Below are 18,890 nucleotides of genomic sequence, written 5' to 3'. Positions count from 1 at the left end.
TGGATTTTCAACTTCACGGGGGTCAGTGTTCCAAACCCTCATGTTGTTCAAGGGTCAACTGGACTTGAAAATTAAACAACATACTTCTAAATAATATCTGGGTCAAAGAGGGAGTCACAAGGTAAAACAGAATATATGTTAATAGAATAAAAAAACCAAGCAAAATCTGTGGGTGGCAAAGTAAGGAAATTTACAACATTAAATGGTTATACAGGAAAAGAAAAGGTCTCAAATAATGACAAAGCCTACAAGCTTTAATAAACCTAGAAAAAGACAAGCAAACTAAACCCTCACCAGGCATATGAAAAGAATTATAAGCAGAAATCAATGAAATAGAAAACCAAAATATAATACAGAAAAAAAAATCAATGAAACTAAAAGCTCTTTGACAAGATCAATAAAATGGATACACCTCTAGCAGGATTGATTGGGGGGGAAAAAAAAAGAGAAATAAAGGAGGGGGGCATCACTACAGATGCCACAGACATTAAGAGCCTAATAAGCGGTTTATAGCATTGCAAACGGAGAAGGCGATGGCGCCCCACTCCAGTACTCTTGCCTGGAAAATCCCATGGGCGGAGGAGCCTGGTAGGCTGCAGTCCATGGAGTTGCTAAGAGTAGGACACGACTGAGCAACTTCACTTTCCCTTTTCACTTTCATGCACTGGAGAAGGAAATGGCAACCCATTCCAGTGTTCTTGCCTAGAGAATCCCAGGGACGGGGGAGCCTGGTGGGCTGCCGTCTATGGGGTTGCACAGCGTCGGACATGATTGAAGCAACTTAGCAGCAGCAGCAGCATTGCAAAATGCACTTAATGCACTGGAGCATACACTTAAAAATGGTTAGAATGGTTAAATCTTATGTATGTACTTTTATCATAAACAATTTGTAAAGAATAATATGGGAATATCAGAAACAACATTTTGCCCACAAATTTGACAACTTAAGATAAAACAGGCAAATTCCTTGAGAGATACAATCTATCAAAGCTCACTCAAAAAGAAATGAATAACTTGAACAGACCTATAGAAATGAAGAAACAATTCACAGCTAAATGTCTTCCAACAGAGAAAACACCAGGCCTGACAGTTTCACTGATGAATGGTACCAATCACTTAAAGGAAAAAGAAAACTAACCCTACACAAACTCATCCACCATGCAGAAAAGGAGAGAACCCTTCTGAATTCACTTCATGAAGCCAATGCTATACTCATACCAAAAAAAGACCAAGACACTCAAAGAAAATAACAGACCAATTATCTCTTAGAAGCACAGATGCAAAATTCTCAACAAAATACTAGCAAATTGAATCCAGCTATACACAAAAAAGATAATAGTCACAACCAAGTGAAGTTAAACCAGGAATGCAAAGCAAACCAATGTAATTCACAACAATAAAGAAAAATGTGCTGTGCAACTCTATTCGCGTGTACAATTCACTGTACAATTATCTGCGTATTCTATGATGCCAATTTTTGTCCACTCACGAGGCAAAACTGGACACTCACTGTTGGGCAGTTAATGACAGGCTATTCCTGTGCTCTGATCTTACTACCAATACTATCCAGCATTTATGGATTATTCAGCAGTACACAGTCCCATCCACAGCACCTTATGTGAATGACCTTGTTCCTGAAGGTCCTATACCTCAGGGCCTTTACACCCATTACTGCCTCTACTCAAAACGTTCTCCCCATGTCCAGCCTGTTCTCATCACTCCAGTCCTCATCTCAAACAGCACCTCAGAGTGGCTTTCCCGCATGACTCTGTATTTCAGTTCAGTCAGTCAGTCAGTTCAGTCGCTCAGTCGTGTCTGACTCTGCAACCTCCTGGACTGCAGCACGCAAGGCCTCCCTGTCCATCACCAACTCCTGAGTTTACTTGAACTCATGCCCATCGAGTTGGTGATGCTATCTAACCATCTCATCCTCTGTCGTCACCTTCTCCTCCTGCCCTAAATCTTTCCCAGCATGAGGGTCTTTTCCAATGAGTCAGTTCTTCACATCAGGTGGCCAAAGCATTGGAGTTTCAGCTTCAGCATCAGTCTTTCCAATGAATATTCAGGACTGATTTACTTTAGGATGGATTGGTTGCATCTCCTTGCAGTCCAAGAGACCCTCAAGAGTCTTCTCCAACACCACAGTTCAAAAGCATCAATTCTTTGGCACTCAGCTTTCTTTATAGCCCAACTCTCATATCTGCACATGACAACTGGAAAAACCATACCCTTGACTAGACGGACCTTTGTTGGCAAGGTAATGTCTCTGCTTTTGAATATGCTGTCTAGGTTGGTCATAACTTTTATTTCAAGGAGCAAACGTCTTTTAATTTCATGGCTGTAGTCACCATCTGCACTGATTTTGGAGCCCCCCAAAAATAAAGTCTGTCACTGTTTCCATTGTTTCCCCATCTATTTGCCATGAAGTGATGGGACCAGATGCCATGATCTCAGTTTTCTGAATGTTGAGTTTCAAGCCAGCTTTTTCACTCTCCTCTTTCACTTTCATCAGGAGGCTCTTTAGTTCTTCTTTGCTTTCTGCCATAAGGGTGGTGTCATCTGCATATCTGAGGTTATTGACATTTCTCCCGGCAATCTTGACTCCAGCTTGTGCTTCCTCCAGCCCAGCGTTTATCATAATGTACTCTGCATAGAAATTAAATAAGCAGGGTGACAATATACAGCCTTGACGTACTCCTTTCCCTATCTGGAACCAGTCTGTTGTTCCATGTCCAGTTGTAACTCTTACTTCCTGACTTTATTAAATGCTAAACGGATCAAAGGTTTTAAAAATATATATAAGATCTCTGATTAAAAAATAAAAAATCTACATCTAGGAACTTAGCCCAAAGTAATTATCATGGATATACAAAAAGATTTTTGCTATAAACACACTCATCACAGCATTGTTTGTAACCGTGAAAAAACTAGGAACATGACTATCCAATAGGAAAATAAACTGTCCTATCCATAAAATGGAATGATATTCAATTTTAAGAACTAGGTTATAGAAAAATATTTCATGCTTTGGAGACATGTTCCTAAGTAGTAAGTGCAAAATATTTCTAGTAGCATTATTATATAACACTTTTTAAAAAACAGTTCATACATGGGTTTTTTTTTAAGCACCTGTCAAAGTATTAACAGTGGTAATCTCTGAGTGATCTGTTCATGGGAGGTTTTAATTTTTTATGAAAATATTTTAAGAATTAGAAAAAATAATTTTGGTTTAGCTAGTTATTAATTCAGTAACAAGTGTCATTAAATCCTTACGCAGCAAGACAAGGCAAATCGCTAGCAATCTGCTGGCCCCTCTGTGAGTGGAACCAGGAAGTGGTTCATCCATGGAGAACCCAAGCAGGGATCAAATGGAAAGTTAAAAACAAGTCACTTCTTTGCAGTGGGTCCTTCCACTTTTGAAAACAGGGATGTTACAAACTTTGAGAATGACAGTCAATACATTAATTTAAAAATAAAAATGCAAAGCATCTATGGGAAAGACAACATAAAACACCAAAGTTTAGGGTGTCTCCTTTTGGGTCCCTCAACTCTTTGGCATGACTGAGGCACACAGCCATCTCTCCTTGGCAATGAGTAGCATCAGGCTACGGTGACTGTGTACTGCCCTAAAATAATTATTACAGTACATGTGGAGTGCTTTATGCCAAGCACTGTGCTAAAAAAAGCACTCAGTGAATGCTTACAGTACCTGAGGCAATAGTTACTTATCTGAATGTCTTAGGTAAAAAATAGGATAAAAAAGGTTAAATAACTTCCCCAAGGTCACAGCTAGTTAGTAGAAGGGCTTAGATCTGAACTTGTTCTGCCTGACCCCAAAGCAAAGGTTTTCTAATATATAACAAGAAAATCTGATATCTTTGTATCCTAGTCCATGGTCCAAAAGGATTTTCACTATTACTATTTTGAATACTTCACCTGTACCTTTTTGGTTCCTCAGAAAGTTAAACATAGAATTACCATGGTGTCCTGGTGTTAGTCACTCAGTCATGCCCAACTCTGTGACCTCATGGACTGTAGGTCACCTTGCTTCTCTGTCCATGGGGTTCTCCAAGCAAGAATACTAGAGTGGGTAGCCATATGACCCAACAATTCATCTCCTAGTTATATACTCAAGAGGACTGAGAACAGATATTCAAACAAAAACCTGAATATTCATTACAGCATACCCTAAGAGCCAAAAGAGTAGAAAGAACCCAAACGTTTATCAACAGATGAATAAACAGAATGAAGTACACCCATGAAACAGGCCATCACTCAGTCATAAAAGGACACACGCTACTGACAGAGGCTACAATATAGAAGAATCTTGAAAAATTACGCTGAGTGAAAGCAGCCAGAAACAAAAAGCAACACACGATGATTCCATACACATGAAGTGCCCAGAATTCAAAAATGCAGACAGAAAGCAGATCAAAGTGGATTATGGGGGGGGGGGGGGGGGCGCGTGGAATGCAAGGGGCTGCTTAGTGGGAGCTGTGCTTCTTTAGGGTGCGATAGAAATGGTCCGAAATTAGAGACTGACCACTGCACAACAGTGTAAATGGGCCAGAAGCAAACAGCGGTACACCTTCAAATGGTTAAAATGGTGAGTTTTGTTATGTGAATCCTACCTGAATAAAAATATGCATCTTTTAGGTACTGAAGACACTAACCACAGGTCTTGCAAAGCATAGCCATGTGGGCTGTTACAGAGCATCGTAGCTGACGAGTGCTGCAGGGGGTGGGGATGAGGGGAACGAAAAGGCAGCAACCCTGCCTGTTCCCACAAGTCACCATGTCACAGCACACTCGCCAAAAGCCCCGGTGTGGTTCGCACCCCTGGGAGGAGAGGCCGCCATATCCTACCAGTTTGGTTTTTCTATTTCTGAATACTTAACTATTTGGTAAACTTCTCAGGGGTCCCCCAAGAATGGGGTGACTTGGTGCTTTATGAAGTCACTTAAGCTTTTTCATCGAAAAGGGGTTAAGCTAACGTGTGGAAGTCCATGAAAAGGCAGAAACCTGTGCCTCTGGGAGGGATGCCTTCAGCATCCACCTTGCTTTACTGTTCAGGACTATGAGTCTCCTGGAAGGAAACCTGATGAAAACATACCCTCAGTGATCAAGTGGAGGACAGCGAGTGCCTTCTGGTGACTGTCCCCACAAAGACGTCCATAAAACTGTTCTATCGGAGTGGGGTGGGGCGCGGGAGACACAAACCAAACACATATCTGCAAGGCAGAGAAACCTAAGTCTGATTTTCAAGTTTGATGATCCAAGAAATCTCTTCCACTCCTGTCTGGTGGGAAAGTCTATGATTCAAGTCAATGTATGGCAAAAACCACTACAATATTGTAAAGTAATTAGCCTCCAAATAAAATAAATTAATTAAAAAAAATAGAGAACCAAGCAGAAAGTCTTTTAAGTCTGGACTTGTACACACAGCCTTTTAGCACCTAATCCATTTGTGTACAGAGACGCTACTAAACATCTTAAACCACTGGTGCCGAGACTGGCAGGTCAGTAGGAACACAAAACATCCACTTAAACTCTAAAAACACTAAAATGAATTCTAAGTAGATTCAAGAATTGGATAAAAGCAATGAAACCAAAAAGACAGCTCCAGACAAAATTCCAGTTCAAGATGACAGACTCCGATACCTGTCCACGTTTCCTCCCTTCCTAAGTCATACTGAAATAAGAGGGCCCTCAGAACACCAGAGAAACATCTCCTTTCAAAGTCGTCCAGGGAACAATCACTAAAGACCAAGACCTGGGAAGGAGCAATGTACAAACAGAATTATCCATCAGAATAATCTAGAGTATTCCTCAAACTTCAAACATTTCCATTTTGGCACCACAAGTTTTGCCATATCCCAGTGCTACCTACTCTAGTATTTAACACTTCAACTCACCTTACTATGATTTAGTTAAATAAATGTATTTTAAAAGAAACTGTACATCACTATAATAATTACAAAATGAGTGCCACAATGTCATCAGTAGCTGATGACTATAAAGTGAACACACTTCATGAGATTCTAACACTGCTGCTGACAGAAAGATGGCGGCCTGCCTCTTGTTCTCCAGGTCACAGCAGGTGACTGGCTGCTAACAGCAACGCACGTCAAACTAGCACCTGACTGAGACTCTCCCTCTGTTACAATCAAGAGGAGAAAGAACTGACAAGGGAATTATTATCTCACATTTGTCTCAATGGCCCTTGGTGTGGAGCCCACATCCTGTGTAAAACCATCCCCATATAAACGGCACACATGCCTGCCTTACCGTGACAGGTGGGTGGCCCTTCCACAAAACCCCACCCCCAGGCACACTCAGATTTTCTCACCCACAGCCATTCATCTGGCATTTTTCTCCCTGGCAGGAGAAAAGGCTTGGCCCCCAAAATAAAATTCAAGAATTGCCCTCTGAAGAAAGTGGCGATGTACTTGGGAGGACGCTGAGGTGTCTAAGGACTGAGAAGGACTCGAAAAGAGCGCAGGTATCTTCAGATTCCCCCAGGAGGTGCCAGCCTGGGGAACACAGATCAGTGGGAGGGGGTGGGTGGTAAGAGGAAGGGCAGCCTTACTCAGAGTGAGAGTTACACAGGGCTGAGCCCCCCAGCCAGCCCACAGGCCAGCAGTCGGGGATTTCCTCCTGCTCCCCACCTCTGCAGCCTAGTCACAAGCTCTGCACACCTGAACAGGGCCTGCAGGCAGCCCTGCAGTGGAGGTATGGGCCTCCTGGGGACCAAGACCAACCCACAAACAAAGAGGAAACCCACACCAGCTACTTAGGAATCCAGTCTCTCACTATGCACAAGAATGGCCAAGTGAGCATCTGGAAAGTTCACCCTGTGTTCTCTGCACCAAAACGTTTGCTGCAGGAGGGAGGCCAGGGGGAGATCACAGAAGACTTCCAAGAAGAAAATGATGCAAGGCTCAAGAAGCTGCAGTAGCTGAGGGTGAAATTAAGTAGTGAAGAAATATCAAAAGAAATTAAGAGACTCCCTGAAGTAGCACAGGTTTTATGACCCAGGGCTCTATTTTCTCCTACGACTCCAGTCACACACCTTGGTTCAACACTGACTGCGTGTAGGTGTGTGTGCTCAGTCATGTCCGACTCTTTGCTACTCCATGGACTGTAGCCCGCTAGGCTCCTCTGTCCATGAGGCAAGAATAATGGAGTGGGTTGCCATTTCCTCCTCCAGGGGATAATGAATATACAATAATAACAATGTAAACATAGCTATCGTTATGATTTTCTGTGTGTATGTGTCTCAGAGAAAGAATGCACAGGTTAAGAACTTGCATAGAAAAGTCTCTAAAAGAATGAACATTCAACTATCGGTAATAGTCATTTAGCTGGAGTAAAATGTGACTATTCCTTTCTACATTACATTACTTGTGTAATTTGTGAATTTTTTGGCAGCAAGTATTTTTCAGTTTTGTCATTAAGGCAAGACAAAAACAACACTAAATGTCAGCTTTGAACATCATTAACAATGTTATTAATGATGGGGTAAATTTATTTAAGGCTAAATGAAAAAATCAGAACATGAAACTGTATACAGATCCAATTTTGCTTTTAAATATGTTTACGTACATACATATGGAATAATTTACAGAACACCAAGATATGGGTTTGGGTGGACTTGGGGAGCTGGTGATGGACAGTGAGGCCTGGTGTGCTGCGGTTCATGGGGTCGCAAAGAGTCAGACACAACTGAGCAACTGAACTGAAGATGTAAACACAGATGAACTCTCAGTGGCACAGTGAAATGGAATTCTATGTTCTTCCTTTTGTTTCCCAAATTTTCTACAATGAAGACCATGCCCACTAAGTCTTAGAAACAAAAAGTTAATCAATTTAACAAAGAGTTAAATTTCCTTGTCGCAGGGTCCATAAGCCTGGAAGTACTAACTTGCATCATCAATCTTTAAAAAACAACTAATACTGTGCTCTTTCCACAGTACCATGCTACATTCAAGGGACTAAGGTGACATAAGCATTGGAAAATGTCTGAGAACAGTGGCAATGTAACATACAAATCTCATGAAAAATGTCTGGGAAAGGGAATCATGACTTACATAAGCAGTACAGGGGGTCCCAAAGAGTTGGACATGACTGAGCAACTGAACAACAATAAAAATAACAATCATTTTCATTTATTATTTAAATGAGTTAAAATGTAAGCAATGTACAGCGTGTGACGATAGGTAACAATACTGTATTGTATACTTGAAACTGGCTAGTAGATCTTGAATGTTTGACACACACAAAAAAGATGACTGTGAGGTGATGGGTATGTTAATTACCTTGACCACAGTAATTAGTTCACCATGTATACATATGACAAAACATCACATACAATAGAAACATATAAAATTTTTGTCAACTATATCTCAATAAAGCTAGAAAAAATGAACTGAACAATATAATTTTGTTTAAAAATTTTAATTAAAAAACAATTTTAAGCAGCCCCACACACTACCAGTGTGTTCCACAAAGCACATATCAAAAATGTTGGAGTCAACTATTATTTATGATATTCTTTATCAGGTTGTACTTATTAAAATTCCATAGAAATACATTTTTAAAGTAGCTTGATTTAAAGTACGTTCTGACTTAAACCGATACTGCCATAGGCTGAGAATGGAAAAAGGTGGAAAAGGCAGATAATGGGCTAAGTCACTTTAGTCGTGTCTGACTCTTTGCAACCCTATGGATTGTGGCCCACCAGGCTCCTCTGTCCATGCGATTCTCCAGGCAGAATACTGGACAGAGTTGCCATGCCCTCCTTCAGGGGATCTTCCCGACCCAGAGATTGAATTCACGTCTCCTGCATTGCAGGCAGATTCTTTACTGCTGAGCCACTGGGAAGCCCAAGGTAGATAATGTGCTTAGTTGCTCAGTCGTGTCCGACTCTTTGCAACCCAGGGACTGTAGCCCGCCAGGCTTCTCTGTCCATGAAAATTCTCCAGGCAAGAATACTGTAGTGGTCTGCCATTCCCTAATTAGGATTTTTTTTTTTTTTGGTAGGAGCTAATTGAAGAAAGTAGGGAAAACTACTAAACCATTCAGGTATGACCTAAATCAAATTCCTTATGATTATACAGTGGAAGTAAGAAATAGATTTAAGGGACTAGATCTGATAGAATGCCTGATGAACTATGGACGGAGGTTCATGACATTGTACAGGAGACAGGGATCAAGACCATCCCCATGGAAAAGAAATGCAAAAAAGCAAAATGGCTGTCTGAGGAGGCCTTACAGATAGCTGTGAAAAGAAGAGACGTGAAAAGCAAAGGAGAAAAGGAAAGATATAAGCACTTGAATGGAGAGTTCCAAAGAATAGCAAGGAGAGATAAGAAAGCCTCCCTCAGAGATCAATGCAAAGAAATAGAGGAAAACAACAGAATGGGAAAGACTAGAGATCTCTTCAAGAAAATTAGAGATACCAAGGGAACATTTCATGCAAAGATGGGCTCCATAAAGGACAGAAGTGGTATGGACCTAACAGAAGCAGAAGATATTAAGAAGAGGTGGCAAGAATACACAGAAGAACTGTACAAAAAAGATGTTTATGACCCAGATAATCACGATGGTGTGATCAGTCACCTAGAGCCAGACACCCTGGAATGAGAAGTCAAGTGGGCCTTAGAAAGCATCACTACGAACAAAGCTAGTGGAGGTGATGGAATTCCAGTTGAGCTATTTCAAATCCTGAAAGATGATGCTGTGAAAGTGCTGCACTCAATATGCCAGCACATTTGGAAAACTCAGCAGTGGCCACAGGACTGGAAAAGGTCAGTTTTCATTCCAATCCCAAAGAAAGGCAATGCAAAAGAATGCTCAAACTACCACACAATTGCACTCATCTCACACGCTAGTAAAGTAATGCTCAAAATTGTCCAAGCCAGGCTTCAGCAATACATGAACCGTGAACTTCCTGATGTTCAAGCTGGTTTTAGAAAAGGCAGAGGAACCAGAGATCAAATTGCCAACATCCTCTGGATCATCGAAAAAGCAAGAGAGTTCCAGAAAAACATCTATTTCTGCTTTATTGACTATGCCAAAGCCTTTGACTGTGTGGATCACAATAAACCGTGGAAAATTCTGAAAGAGATGGGAATACCAGACCACCTGACCTGCCTCTTGAGAAACCTGTATGTAGGTCAGGAAGCAACAGTTAGAACTGGACATGGAACAACAGCCTGGTTCCAAATAGGAAAAGGAATACGTCAAGGCTGTATATTGATTGTCACCCTGCTTATTTAACTTCTATGCAGAGTACATCATGAGAAATGCTAGGCTGGTAGAAGTGCAAACTGGAATCAAGATTGCCGGGAGAAATATCAATAACCTCAGATATGCAGATGACACCACCCTTATGGCAGAAAGTGAAGAGGAACTAAAAAGCCTCTTGATGAAAGTGAAAGAGGAGAGTGAAAAAGTTGGCTTAAAGCTCAACATTCAGAAAACTAAGATCATGGCACCTGGTCCCATCACTTCATGGCAAATAGATGGGGAAACAGTGGAAACTGTCAGACTTTATTTTTCTGGGTTCCAAAATCACTGCAGATGGTGACTGCAGCCATTAAAAGACGCTTACTCCTTGGAAGGAAAGTTATGACCAACCTAGATAGCATATTCAAAAGCAGAGACATTACTTTGCCAACAAAGGTCTGTCGTCAAGGCTCTGGTTTTTCCAGTGGTCATGTATGGATGTGAGAGTTGGACTGTGAAGAAAGCTGACTGCCGAAGAATTGATGCTTTTGAATTATGGTGTTGGCAAAGACTTGAAAGTCCCTTGGACTGCAAGGAGGTCCAACCAGTTCATCCTAAAGGAGATCAGTCCTAGGTGTTCATGGGAAGGAATGATGCTAAAGCTGAAACTCCAGTACTTTGGCCACCTCATGTGAAGAGTTGACTCATTGGAAAAGACCCTGATGCTGGGAGGGATTGGGGGCAGGAGGAGAAGGGGACGACAGAGGATGAGATGGCTGGATGGCATCATCGACTCGATGGACATGAATTTGAGTGAACTCTGGGAGTTGGTGATGGACAGGGAGGCCTGGCGTGCTGCGATTCATGGGGTCGAAAGAGTCAGACACGACTGAGTGACTGAACTGACTGAATATACTATGGCTGTTTTTATTTGCATAGTGTTCTTTTTACTTTCTCTTTATTAGTCAAGTTATTAATCAAGAAAGAGAAGGGAAAAAGAACACTATGCAAATAAAAATAACCATAGTATATTAGTTCCTACAAGAAAAAAAAAATCCTAATTAGGACATAAAACATCTCTAGCGAAAACAGAACAAGATTTTGGTTCTGCTTAGGAAGAAAGAGGGAGACTCATGGACTGAAAGCCAACAAAAGGAACGTGGTGGACCCGAGAGAAAGGAGCTGCAGCAGACACAAGGGGAGGAATGAAAAGCAACGTGCCAGGACTCAGAGTGCATTTTCAGTGACCGGGAAATAAGCCCCACTGCTGAGCAGAGCTGCTGTATTCATCACGAGCCTATGAACAGGGTCAAGCGGTCAAGAGAGAGAAATGTAAAGAAACTTGAGTCTGAGCAGTAGTAGCGTGCATTAGTTGACAACACACAACAGGGAGCCAGACTGCATTCCAAGTCTAGCCCTGCTCCTCACCAGCTACGATCCTGGACAAGTTACTTAAATACCTGCACCTCACCTTCCTCATCTGCAAACTGCGAGGAATAACTCAGAATAGTACCTCACGGGGTTGTTCTGAACTAACCAGCTGTTCAGATGGAGCCTAGTACTGTCATGTAAGTGTTACACAGTAAAATTTACACTGTGATACAAGTAAAACGGGTAATGACGCATACTTTATTAGCTGTTGATTGAAAAATTACAGAGATACACAGAACTCTCATTTAAATGATGATTCTTTTTCCCAGGTGTTTTTCCTAAGGCTTAGAAGTTATATTCCCATTGCTCCTAGTCAGAGACTAAATTCACATCAATTTAGTCTCTAATGTGGCACGACACAGCGGAAAAAACCACTGGCTTTGGAGGCAGGCAAACCTGAGCTCAGTCTTAGCTCTTCCACATAATTTGGACAAATTACACTCTGAGCCTCAACATACTCATTTGCAGAAAAAAAGAGTAACAATACCTAGAGCTACTGTGAAAATTCAACGTGGTAACTTAAGTAAACCAATATTTTCTCCCTTAAAATTGCTGGTAAAGTTGTAGGTACCATCCTGTGGGTCTAGAATTTGGCAGTATCAAAAGTTAAAATACTCTTTATTTAGTCTTCTTTTACTCCTAGGAATATTTGAAAATTAAGATGCTCTCAGCATTACTATAATGGAAAAAAAAAAAACAACGGAGGGAAGCACAAACCTAACTGCAAGAATAGTATACTAAGAAAATGCTTATGACAAAGGAAAAAACAGCAGAATATACATAGTCATTATGACTGCATTTTAAGTGTGTTGCATGAAATAAAAGCAAGTTAGAAAATAGTATTCAAGTGTGATAAACTTAATTATTAATTTGGATATTCATTTTTGCAATGGAAAAAGTATAAACACCAAGATGTTAATAAATGATGTTTTTATTTTTTCCCACTACTTTTCCATATTTCAGAATTTTCTTTGGTGACCATGTATTCATTTTACAATAACAAAATCAGTTAATTTAAAACAAGAACATAAATGTATAGAGGGGAAAAGATTAAGAAAATTAACTGAAATGCTAACTGTGGTTTTTCTCTATCTTGCAAGCTTTCTATAATGTGGTTAATCTTACTTTAGATTGAAAAGAAAAACATTGTTTTTAAAAGCACCCTTGCTCAGGTTTGCCCTTTCCTACTTAATATGTCTTTCCTTCTCAATCAAAATTCTTGAATAAAGAGTACTGTATTTCTCAAGCATTTCAAAAAATCAGTTCAGTTCAGTTGCTCAGTCGTGTCTGACTCTTTGTGACCCCATGAATCGCAGCTCGCCAGGCCTCCCTGTCCATCACCAACTCCTGGAGTTCACTCAAACTCACATCCATCGAGTTGGTGATGCCATCCACCCATCTCATCCTCTGTCATCCCCTTCTCCTCCTGCCTCCAATCCCTCCCAGCATCAGAGTCTTTTCCAATGAGTTAACTCTTCGCATGAGGTGGCCAAAGTACTGGAGTTTCAGCTTTAGCATCATTCCTTCCAAAGAATACCCAGTACTGATCTCCTTTTGAATGGACTGGTTGGATCTCCTTGTTTCAAAAAATACACTCCCTCAAAACTGAAGAAATCTGGGAAGCAGCTTATCCCCAAGAATCAGGCATTAAAAGCAACTGGTTTTACAGGGCAACAGGGCAAACCAGGCCTGCTCAGTTAATCCCTTACTGCAACAAGGAATGAAATCTGAACACAAATACACAAAGTCACCTCTAAAGAGGCCAGCCAAGTAATCCTTGGCCCTCAAAACAGAAACCTAACTAAAACAAGATGGCAAAATTGCAGGTTTCACTGAGGTACTGAAATATTAATACAAGAGTCGCTGAATACCAAAGGGAGATTCCACAACCAAAATGCAGAGTTTACAAAGAAAGAGCCCCAAGAGAGTCCTCTCAGTCAGATCATGAGTATAAAGAGCAGAAGGGTGAGAGCTCTCTGCTGTGGAGAGAGGACATCACGAGGAAGACGAGTGGAGCGAACCACCAACTCACTGTGCGTACATCCAGGCCCTCGCGTCAAGCCGAGCAAGGGGTGAACTAAATACGTGAGCCCTGATAGGAGGTGGGGGGTACAGTGGGTTTCTGGAAAGCAGAAGGAGGAGAAGCCATGTTGATCAATGTGATAAAAAATGCACGACCAGGGCAAAGAATCAGCAATTCCAGCAGAGCAGAGGTGGACCACAAGCCAGAGGCGTCGTCTTTGATTTGTCCAACGGTACCCTCAAGCAAGCCAAACAGGCCTTAGAAGGAAGAAACTGCAGATGGACCTAAGTTTCAGGAAGCTAAGGAAGAGTCACCAAATGAAGCCCACCAGCCTAATAATACATCCCCCAGAGGTCAGGGGAGCAACCCACATGAGTGCCTCCCCAGACACTGCAAGAACCTATAGGACAGAGTCAGCTTAAACCACTGGCCAGGCGCGGAGAGAAGCATAGAACAGTCTGAGCTCCTCACCATTCCTTCGTCCTCCCACTCTGCCCCATCTAGAAACCAGGAAGAAGAAACTAGAAATTTCAGGGTCAGTTGGCACACAAAAGGTCAGAAGCTAGTTACATCACTTTCTCTGACAAGGCATTACCAGCTACAAATCCCAATTGGGATAAAGAAGAAGGAAAAGTCTTAAATTTGAATGAAGGCTGAATGAACTGAACTAGGTACTTTCAATCTCTAAAGAGGGATAAAATCTTAACTGGGAGAAAGAGGGAGATAAAGTCTTACCTTTGAATGAAGGCTGAATACACTGAACTGGGTACTTTCAATCTCTAAACTGAGCTTATGTTTTGTGACTTCTGTTCCCTAAGGTTACTGCCACCTGAATGCACCTTTTGTCTTTCACTTACTACTGAATCCCAAGCTCCTAGAAGAATAGCTGACTCACGGGTACAGTAAACAGCCACTGAATCAGTAACTTAAAGAGTGAATAAAAAGTCGTAAGGCCTGATGCCATTTCATAAAGGCAAAAAGCTTCCCAAGCCAAGTGCATTTTAAAGACATGGTGAGAGACAAAAATATTTACTTTGATCATCTCCCACAACTTACTTATGTATTCAACACACTGAGTACATATCTGAGGAAAGAAGAGATCAGAACGTGGTATGGCCCTTCCTGGGAGCACCACCACAGCCGCAGTGGGGAACTATGGAAGTGTCGTGTCAGCGTGATGCTGGTCAGAGTGCTCGGCTTCTGAGGCAATATCCTAAAGCTGAAATGAGGGTGGGGTTTGTAGACCCTGAGTGACCCACTGGTCCTTACAGCCCACCCATCTCTAGAGTGAGAATACTGTCCTTACCATAGGCTGGCACCACGGTTACTGCGGATTCATCAACTGCATTTGACTCAAGCTTCCTAACTAAGGTTTCTGGATAAAGAAAGAAGAGTTTCACTCAAAGGAAATTTCCAGCTCAGCTGAGAATGAATTTTGCACTCCGATAAATTTATACTGGTTCCCAACTCAGGGCTATGTGAGCTTTAGTTAGCATGATACCCTTGGGTACTGACAACCATCCGAATCTCCAAAGGGCTGACTCCAGCTCTGTCTTCCTGAGACTCGCTCAGCTGTCCATCCCAACAATCCACTCTATTTCTACTCTCTACTTTTGGCTCATGGGCTTCCCTGGTGGCTCAGTGGTAAAGAATCCACCTGCCAATGCAAGAGACCCAGGTTCCATCCCTGGTTGGGAAGATGCCCTGGGAAAGAAAATGGCAACCCACTCCAGTATTCTTGCCTGAAGAATCCCCACGGACAGTGGAGCCTGGGGGCTATAGTCCATGGGGTCACTAAGAGTCGGATATGGCTTAGCAACTAAGCAACAACAACCTTTAGTTCACTCTTTACTTCGACAGAAATAGGTTTTGGCCTTAATGATCCACTGAAACTGCTCATCTTAAAGTGACAATAACTTATAGCCAAATTCAGGAGCCCCTGAGGATGTGAAAGAAACTAAGTAGATGTCGTCAGGAGATGAGAGGAGAAAGTCAAAGAACAAGGAATTTTAGAAAGGTACAGACTACCAGGTATAAAATAAATAAGATACAAGGAGGTAATGTACAGCACAGGGAATACGGCCAATATTTTATAATAACTTTGAATGGAAGGCAATCTATAAAAACTGGAATCACTATGCTATACACCTGACACTAATATAAGATTGTAAATCAACGACACTTCCATTTAAAAAAAAAAATTGCACAAAAAGTGTTCATCAAGGCCAGTGTGAGAGAACATTCCACTAAGACAAGGAGTGAGAGGCCCGTATGTGGACAAGGAAGTCTCCGGTCACTCACTCTCGGTGGTATGTGGGGGAGGGAAGCAGGCACGGTGAACGCAAGGCCACAGCCGGTGACCATCAGAATAAAAAAACAAACAGCTAATTAACTGCAGAGCTTAAGAGTGAAGGGAAGTGAGAAAGGAAAAAAAGTGAAGACATCTTTCAAGAAGCTTGGTAGGGAAGAAGAAACAAAGTCATTAGCAGTTGGGCACATACAGAACACGGTCAATGGATGAAGTGGTTATGCTTCTGTATTTTTAAGACTCCAAAGAAGTCTCCAGTTAAAAATACTTCACTCTAAGACTATACTTTCAGGGATCATTTCCATAGGTTGTTACTAGAGGAGTCTCTCTGCTGTATGACACAGGGAACTCAAACCGGGGCTCTGTGACAACTTAGAGGGATGGGATGTGGTGGGAGGTAGGAGGAAGGTTCAAGAGGGAGGGACACATGTATACCTATGGTTGATTTGTGGTGATGTATGGCAGAAACCAACACAATATTGTAAAGCAACTATCCTTCAATTCAAAATAAATTAATTAAAAAAGAAAAAGAAAAAAAATACTTTACCCTAGTTATTTACTATGCAAAACTCTAGGAGTTTACACATGATAAATGTTTTCATCTTCACAACCACCTGAAAAAAACAGGGAATAACATCTCCTTTCCACAGAACTAGAGCTTCCCTGGTGGCTCAGATGGTAAAGCATCGGCCTGCAATGCGGGAGACCCGGGTTTGATTCCTGGGTTGGAAGATTCCCTGGAGAAGGAAATGGCAATCCACTCCAGCACTCTTGTCTGGAAAATCCCATGGACGGAGGAGCCTGGTAGGCTACAGTCTGTGGGGTCACAAAGAGTCGGACATGACTGAGGGACTTCACTTTCACTTTTACTTTCCACAGAATAGGGATCTGAAATATCCTGGGGATCTCGGAAGAGCCCACAGGAGAAAGCACCAGCTTTAACTTGTGCCAGAAGAGAGGAGGGAGTGTCACTAGAAAAGGCAGCAGAGGATGACTTCCCTGGTTGCCCAGTGGTTAAGACTCTGAGCTCCCAATGCCGGAGCCGCAGGTTCAATCCCTGGTCAGGGAACCAGATCCCACATGCTGCAACTAAGACCCAATGCAGCCAAATAAATAACAAAAATACGTTTTAAAAGAATGAGTTAAGAATAGACAAAGGGTGGGCCTCAATTAGAAGAATTCTTTGAGATTGGGGGGAAAAAAAGAACTACGTTCACATGCCTGACAAACCCTTACTCGTCCCTCCAAAATCAGCTCGAACATCACCTACATTAGCACGTCTCCTCTAACACCTGCTGAAGAATAGATACAAACAAGTTAGCGAAAGGATGTGCCCAGGCATGGCCATGGGTGCCAACACCCATGGCCCTTGTATTTGGGATGGAGTAAGCGTGGGAACAGCCTGGATGATGAGACAATGGAATCCAAGAAATGTAACTGAGCAGCCATGCCAGGACTCAGCTTGTATGGACACCACACATTAGGACGAGGCTGGAGTTTTGAAAGGTGAGACAGCAGGACAGGGATCCCAGGTCACCAAGGGTCTCGACGGCAACGCAACTCGGGGAATCAACCGTGGTCTCCACACTGGAAGTGGAAGATGCCAGAAATGGGCTGTAAACTGGAGACAAGGAGATCAGAAGTCGGGCCATCAGAGTCACCATGAGAGAGTGGGAAGAAGCTGCAGGAGTTTGTTTACAAAGAAAGCAGGCAAATCAAACTAGGTCGGGTGAGGACAGTTTTATCCTAGAGAAACACCCATGTCTGCCTACTCTGTTGTCTCCTGTCTCCACTGTGCCTTCAACACTGGTTTGGAACTGCCTAAAGTTTTACTTTGCCAACAAAGATCCGTCTAGTCAAGGCTATGGTTTTTCCTGTGGTCATGTATGGATGTGAGAGTTGGACTGTGAAGAAAGCTGAGCACTGAAGAATTGATGCTTTTGAACTGTGGTGTTGGAAAAGACTCTTGAGAGTCCCTTGGACTGCAAGGAGATCCAACCAGTCCATTCTGAAGGAGATCAGCCCTGGGATTTCTTTGGAAGGAATGATGCTAAAGCTGCAACTCCAGTACTTTGGCCACTTCATGCAAAGGGTTAACTCATTGGAAAAGACCCTGATGCTGGGAGGGATTGGGGGCAGGAGGAGAAGGGGACGACAGAGGATGAGATGGCTGGATGGCATCACGGACTCGATGGACCTGAGTTTGAGTGAACTCCAGGAGTTGGTGATGGACAGGGAGGCCTGGCGTGCTGCGATTCATGGGGTCGCAAAGAGTTGGACACAACTGTGTGACTGAACTGAACTGAACTGAGCTGAAAGTTTGTCCTCAGCCTTCCAGCTCTACTTGCTGTTCCCGGTGTTGTCATTCACATCCAGGGCACAACCCCCACGTAATGGCCCGTGTCCAGGCCAGCTCCTCTCTGCAGATGGCCCTTGGGTTATCTCCAACTGGACTTCCAAGGCCCTCAGACACTAAATGTCCTCCCCCCAACTGAGCCCTCTGTTTCTGCACTCCCTGCCTCGGTGAACAGGAACGTGTCTACCCGGTCACCTTCAACTCCTTTCTCTCTCCCGATCTCATGAGCTCTACTGACACAGCCCACCTGCCTACACATTTTTAGAATCCTCCTTCTCCCCCGTGTCTATCTCTACTGCTCCCACCTTCATCGAAGCCATCAGCCTCTCCCGCTGGACTCTGGGCCCCTCCTGCTGGCCACCCTACTGCCTTGACCTAAATCTGTCCCTCAGAATCAACCCCCTGGTTTTAAAAATTCAGATCTCTAATGGCCACATTAGCTCTTCTGAATGTGACTCTCTGGGGATGGGACCAGGAATCTGAAAGCTCCGTGGCTGCTCTCGCAGCCAGGACACAGGCAGCGTACGGAAAACCCTGCTCGC

General features: G+C 42.7%; 1 protein-coding gene across 2 annotated transcripts in view; it reads right to left on the bottom strand.

Annotated features, from left to right (window-relative positions):
* Positions 1-18,890, bottom strand: part of UBAC2 (UBA domain containing 2) — a 170,476-nt gene that overhangs the window by 147,155 nt on the left and 4,431 nt on the right. The window lies entirely within an intron of this gene.

The sequence above is a fragment of the Bos indicus genome, chromosome 12 (assembly GCF_029378745.1).
Source record: "Bos indicus isolate NIAB-ARS_2022 breed Sahiwal x Tharparkar chromosome 12, NIAB-ARS_B.indTharparkar_mat_pri_1.0, whole genome shotgun sequence".
NCBI lineage: Eukaryota > Metazoa > Chordata > Mammalia > Artiodactyla > Bovidae > Bos > Bos indicus.
The sequence above is the reverse complement of the archived record's forward strand: the minus strand, read 5'-3'. Positions and strand labels throughout refer to the sequence as shown.